The sequence below is a fragment of the Microcebus murinus genome, chromosome 27 (genome assembly GCF_040939455.1).
Source record: "Microcebus murinus isolate Inina chromosome 27, M.murinus_Inina_mat1.0, whole genome shotgun sequence".
NCBI classification, from domain to species: Eukaryota; Metazoa; Chordata; class Mammalia; order Primates; family Cheirogaleidae; genus Microcebus; species Microcebus murinus.
In genome coordinates, this window is record NC_134130.1 from 18,626,521 (window position 1) to 18,633,527 (window position 7,007).

At 40.5% G+C, this 7,007-nt stretch overlaps 1 long non-coding RNA gene across 1 annotated transcript; it reads right to left on the reverse strand.

The window, feature by feature from the left end:
• Positions 1-2,665: 2,665 nt before the first annotated feature.
• LOC105879035 (uncharacterized) lies at positions 2,666-5,781 on the reverse strand. The gene is made up of 3 exons (XR_001157596.2): positions 5,735-5,781; positions 4,258-4,526; positions 2,666-3,017 (listed from the first exon to the last, which is right to left on the reverse strand). It is a non-coding gene; the product is annotated as an uncharacterized LOC105879035 (long non-coding RNA).
• Between the last annotated feature and the right edge of the window lie 1,226 nt (positions 5,782-7,007).

The following is a 7,007-nucleotide window of genomic DNA, read 5'->3' on the forward strand; positions in this document are numbered from 1 at the left end:
TGGCTTTGAAAGTGAGAAATTCAATTAGAAAAAAAAGGTGAAAGTATTTGAGGAAAATATTCTGTAATGTAGGAGAATACTAATGGAAAATTTAGCTCCATGGCATTATTAAAAATTAGATATATTTTGCTCAACATAGTTACCTTCAAGTCAGCTAAGATAAAATAAGGAAGCGTTTCTGGGGACATCCCATTCATCCCTGAAGGTAACATGCTGAAATTTGGATTACTTTAATATTTGTAAACAATGAAAAGGAAGACTACTAATTCCGGGTTTTACCCATGGGACCCAGCTCAAGTAGCTTCTTAATGTTCAAACACACATGCCAATCATAAACTGTATTTTTCTCAAAGAAGTTAATGGTTTACTATGTATTTTTAAGATCATCTAGCATACAAGTGCTTACATACTTAGACAAAAAATGTTATATGAAGGTGCTTTATTTTTTTATAGGATCTCACCCAAAGGCCCTCAAGGTACTTATAATTGCCTGTCATTAATTTTCACGGCATTTCTATGAGGGAAGGAGCAAAAAGTATTCCGTTCATTGTCACCATCAACATTTTTAGATAACTTACTTTTAAGACACTTTGCAAAACTTAAGAAAGCTGCTATGTCTGTCTGCAGGGTGCTTAAAACCTGAGAAGTCCTGGCAAGGTCTACCACACAGATAGCAACACCATTTACAGCAAGCAAAAGTCAAATGCCCTCCAGAGCCAAAGAGTCTATCATCTTCCTCCTGAACACATTCCAGCAAATAACTGGAATCTTAATATTTTGTGTTTTGATATAAAGCTGTTTACTCGGGATCTTTTTCTCAGTGCACACTCAGCTTAGTCCATTACCAAACTTGGTAAAAGAGAAGTGAATTTCTATCCCTATAGGCCTTGAGTGAACAGAAAATGAGCACTATCAAATAGGAGTTTTCACAGAATCTTAACAATTGCCCAGAGTTGGAGTGGGGATGGTCAGGCTAACAGTAGCTTTTTGAAAACATATAGATATTTGGAAATGTAGTTATATACTATGTAAGTAATTTATATGTAGACAGAGAGTTGAGTGAGGACTAGCTCTTAAGCCAGACTGTTAAAAAGTACATATTATGTAACACTAGCTGTGCAAGATGTTCTTGAAATAAAAGGTCAATACATTTGTTGAACTATTCATTATTATTCTCTTTCAGATATTAACCACATTTGTGTTTCCAGGGGAGGCAAGGGGCATGGGGGGGGTGCCAGGGGACCATCTTCAATAGTATATTAGAGGTTCTGATAAGTCTTGAAGTAAAGAAACTTACTCAACCTTATAAAACCTGCCCAAATTTATTTTAACACCAAATACTTTTTCAAGTAGCATCATCCATACAGAACAAACATTGGGAAAGTAGACTTAACTCATGTCATTTGAGTATTAACATCTTGGGGACATTTCCTCTTCACTAGACATGGTCTTTGAGCTCAATGAGATCATAATCTGGAGGAGATACTACATGGTGTTTATGACATTAAAAATTTTTTTTAAATGTATAAAACAGAAATGCTGGGCTCCAAACGACTGGGACAGACCAGAATGTGTCTTAGGTGTTAAGAGAGAAGTGTAGCACAGGAAGTTGGGTTTGTATAACAGAAGGTCAAGCAGTCTTGGGGTGTGCAGAACGGAGCAAGGTGGTGCAAGTGTGTGGGGTAGGTGTGGGGTGGAGCGTGGGAGAGGAGAAGAGGAAGAGCATGGTGCTCCATCTTATAAGGGTGAGCACAGAACGCTTGGTTATATGCAGGCGTGGCCATGCTAGGTGAAGGAATATAGACTTTATTCCCAAATCGCCAGACTTAGATGTGTTGGTAGATCTTTAAACTTCACCTCATAGACTCCACTGTGGCTGCTTCCCATCAAAAGGTGGCCTCTGTCTCTATTCATTTCTTATCCAATTCCTTGCCTTTCTGTCCAGGACCATCCTCCAGATGTGCAGGGCTGGAGCAGGACTACAGTTGCAGGCCTACATACCACAGATCTAAACACATGAAATATTAATAGCAAACTAGGAAGACAAATGATTAAATGTACACCGTGGCGTCCTCCTACACTCACAAATACACCTTCATAGTAACCTGCGAGGCCAGGTTCAGATGTGGGATTCTTGGGATAGGCAGAATTCTAAAAATAGCCAGTTAAGGATTGAATTATGTACTCCCCAAATTCATATGTTGAAGTCCTAACCCCCAGTAGCTCAGAACATGATGTGTTTGGTGACAGGGTCTTTCAAAGGTAATTCAATTAAAATGAAGTAATTAGGCTGAACTCCAACCCGACATACTAGTATCCTTGTAAGAAGAGGAAATTTGGACATGGACATGTACGGAGGGAAGACCACGTGAAGCACAGGAAAAGGCAGCCACCGATGGGCTGAGGAGAGAGGCCCCCAGAGGAGACCAAGCCTTGACCTCAGACTTCCAGCCTTCAGAACTGTGAACAACGGATTCCTATCGTTTAGGCCGCCCAGTCTATGAGACTTTGTTATGGCACCCTGAGAAATCAGTACAGCCCTGCTAACCGCCCCTCAATCCCCAGAATGTATAAAAACATGATTAGATGTCACTCATTGGTATATATTGTACGGCACAGCTGACCTCCAAATAGAGACATTATTTTGGATTTTTTAATGGGCCCAAAGTAATCCCATGGGTCATGAAAGGCACAGAGCTGGTGTCTGAAGGCGAACCCTACAGGTGTGAAACACGAGGACTCCATGAACTGCTGCTGGTTTGAGGATGGAGGGGCCAGGTGAGAAGGGACGCAGGTGGCCTGAAGGAACTGAGAGAAAGGCCTCTGGATGACAGTCAGAAGGGAATGGGGACTGCAGTCCTACATCCATGGGGAACTTAAATTCTGCCAAGAACCAATCAAGCTTGGAAGTGGCTTCTTCCCTAGATCCTCTGTAGGAGCCCAGTCCAGCACACGCCTTGACGTTGGCCTTCTGAGAACCGTCAGGGAACCCATCTGAGTCCTTTTGGACTTTGGACCTGTAGAATTTATTGTGAGACAATAAATGGGTATTGTTTTAAGTTGCTATGTTTGTAATAATTTGTTATGCAGCAATAGAAACTACTACAATACCCTTAGAGTTTTAGCTTAGAATAGGAGAGCAGTGGTCTATAGCTCACGCCCTTCTCTTCCTACCTCCAGTACCATCCCTTGCTGTGAAGTCCAGCACACGAGAGCACAAGTGTTACAACATCATACCCTCTGCAAACAGCTACTCCTTAGCCAATCTTTGCTCCTAGATGTGCATCCATTTGCCTCATGATTCATTATCAGGAGGACAGACTCAGGGCAGAGACCCACACAGGCCCTAGAAGCAGATTCTGGGCTGGCTGTTTGGGAAGGAATTTCCAGGGTCACAGATATCTGGAGCCTGGTCTGAATTAGAGAATCAAACCCCCTAGTTGGCTGCCTGCACTGGTCTGTAGAATTCACGCTGAGCATTGATGTGATGGCCTGGAAGGGAGCCACGTAGGAGGAAGGCCACACGGTGCTTCAAAGTGCAGAGCCCAGGACTAAGCTCCTGGTGGCTGGGTCTGGTGGTGAGACAGCCTCTGCTCAGTGCTTTTGTAGCCTCAAGAAAGTGCAAGAGTTCCCACACAAAATAAATCAAGAAATTTCATCGTAATGGATAATTAAGTAAGAGGTTTTTTTCCTTTTAAATCAGAGGGATAATATGATAAAAATAAATTTTGATTCTCTTTAGTTTTAAGTTATTTATAAGTTGGATGTGAGGTACAAAAGATTGGAGAAAGACTTACTGGATGGCAGGTATATGAACACAAGGTAAGAAGAATTCAGATGCGAGCAGCAACAATGGAAATGTGTAAAAAAAATACCAGTGAAAGTATTTTTTGATAGAGTTGAACTAGAAATTGCGATAGTGTTTTGAAGTGGAGACATGTTGCATGCGGTGCATGACACGAAGCAGGGATTCGAGGCAAAGATCAGCACGGGGCAGTGGACCACTGTGCCTGAACGAGTGAGATGGGTCGCGGAAGGTGTAGGGACATAAGAGTTTCCAGGGAGCGCACAGAGGGATGGGAACAACAGCTTGGAGCATGTGGCAGATCAGAGTCAGAACAAAGAAAATCCAGAGACCAAGTAAGCGTCTCAGAGAAAGGAGGAGCACAGGATAAAGATCCCTTCCAGCAGGTCCCTGCTGAGACGCATGTGAGAAGAAGGAAGGGTGAGACTATGTAGAATCAGGTGAACATGAACCTGGAGCAGACTCTTTCCTCCTACTGTCTGCTTCTCTTGCATTTCTTGCCTCTGAGCCAACTTCTGGTTCTCTCCGTGGCGTCCTGTGTAGGTGAACCATCTTGCTTGGATTTCCGTGTCGGAGCCGTTCCTCCTTGCCGACTTTGCTCCGTCACAGGCCGGCGAGGCTCGCTGCGCCTGATCCTGTCTCCGCGCTCAGCTCTCCTCTATCAGAGACGATTGAGTGGGAAGGTTGGAGACTTTTCTCTGGCCATGCTGGGTGGTCAGTCCTCAAGGTTAAAAGCAGCAACAAGGAGAATAAAGATTAGGAAAAGGAAGTGGAGATTAGGCAGCTATCGCAGGATTTAAGAGACCATTTCTTCCCAGAGAAATTGAAAGGAAATCAATTGATGGATCAATAATCTAACCTTATAGTCTTATCACTTTGTATCATTGATTTTTCTAGGGAATTTGAAGAGTGTTCGATCTGAAAATTAATTTGGTACTCATTATTTGGAGGAAAAATGTAGAGCCAGAGTTCATGGAGTTTTGCCATCGATTTCTTATTTCTGTTCCTTTCAGAACGTAAGAAACAACTCCATTCCATTCATCCGACAGGGCAGGGACAAACATACCATGCGAACACTTGGCATAAACGGTGAGGATTCCTGTAATCAAGATCTCGGTCACAAACGGTGCACACTCCTCCAGCCCACACATTTATCGAGTTCTTACTATATACTGGAAACTATTAGTCTATATGCTGGTTTGAGTTGTTACAAGAATATAAAATCCTTGGCCCTCAAAAGTTTACATTTTAGGGATATAAGACAGACGCAGTTAAAATAAAAACAAACAAAATGCTTTCAAAAGCAGAAATGACCTATGTAAAAAATGTAATTTTTAATGCAAATTGATATTTCATGTGTTCTCTAAATTTATTCTAATGCTATACTTTTCTAACCTTCCCTACACCAAAACTTTTCTATGAATTTTGAGGCTAGGCTGGTGATTGGATCTTTGTTAGATGTTGTTTATTTGGTTCCCAGCGACTGCAGTGTATAGTCTCCAATATGTCTTTGATTCAGGTAGCAACCACATCAGAGACATGAGGATCATTCTAGCCTCTTTTCTTGGCAAGAAAATCTATTGAGCCCTACATCTTGTCATTTTTCTTCCCTTGATATATTTATTTATTTATTTTCCCTTGATATATTTAGAACTCTCTTTGTCTATGCCAATTCCATGACTACTTAACTAAATGGCATTACCTATATCTTGGGCTATTTAAATAGTCTACTAACAGGTCTCTCTGCCTTCCCTAATTTGAATGAGCCTCCAATTTGCCCCATACCCAGAATGGTCTTAACGCTCAAATGTGATTATGTCATATCTTTACTTAATATCTTTCAAAATCTTCTCATTAGCCAAGAATAAGGTATAACACAGTAGATTTGGTTAATACAGCTTTTGGTAACCTGGCCTCTGTTCGACTCACCATGCTTAATTCCACCGTTTTCGCTCCCACCAACCTGACCCAGCTATGCTAGTGATCCTAAGAATTTAGAAAGGACACCTTTGTGACATGGTCTCAAGCCAGCCTCTGACATGTCATAACCACAGTAGTCTATTCAGACCTTGCCTGGCCTGTTTTGTCTTCACTGCGGTGAATGGAATATTACCTACTTCATGAGGTTGTTAGGAAGATCAATGTATGCTAATTTCATAGTTACGCACCTTTTACATTAACTAACACATAGTAAATGCTCCAAATTATAGTTATTATTATCATCACTTACTCTTTGTCTGCAAGACTCTTTCTTCAATGTTTAACTAGGTATTCGTGAAACAGGCTTTGATTCTTCCTTCAAAATTCAACACATACATAACCTTCTCTGAGACATTTCATAAACTTACAAGGATTAAGTTCTTCTGAATTTGTAAGAATTGGTATCAATCTTAGTTCCACTATATTCTATTTGTATAACAAGACAAATTTTTCAGATTCTCGGTTTTCTCATTTTTTGGAATGAGGATAAAAATCATTATCTTGTGATTTTATGTATTATACTATTGTTTAAAAAGGACAAATAAGTCTACCTCTTCTTTCCCAATAAATGAATGTTCTCTCATTTCCATTTTTTCTCTCCATTTCTTTGATGTTTTTATATTTTCAATATGAATGGAAAGGTGTAGGTTTATTATTGGTTCCTTTAAATTTTCCTCACAAGCCCCTGCCCTGATCCTGAATCAATTAATTATTCCTTTCTATATTTCTTTCAGAAACATGAAGGCCGTTATTTATAAGTCTAGTAGAATATAGGCATGAACCTGTGCGCACTTATGTGTTTGCCTTTATTCAGTATGAGTGCATTATGCTGCATTGAGACCTGCACCACCGGAGCTCGTCACCTGTGGAAACTCCACGTACAGCAGACAGAATTAATTAATACAGACGGTCTTGTTTGTGGTGAGTGTTGGCAAGTGGAGTACAAGTCCTATTTGTGGTGAGAAGCACTCTATTGTCTCTTGAAAAGGAGATTATTTAGTGTGGTATAAGAGTTTCTTTAAAGAAAACTTGCCAGTGCTGGAAAAGGCACATGGTCATGGGCAGAAGAAATTCCAAATAGGCACCTTTAAAAAATACATAGTTATTTCTGTAAACATGCACAAAATACGCATCGGCCATTATCTTTTAAATAACAGTGGACAAAATGGAAAAATGTTAAACTCTCAATCTGTGATGTTTGCACATTGCATTTTTGTTTTTA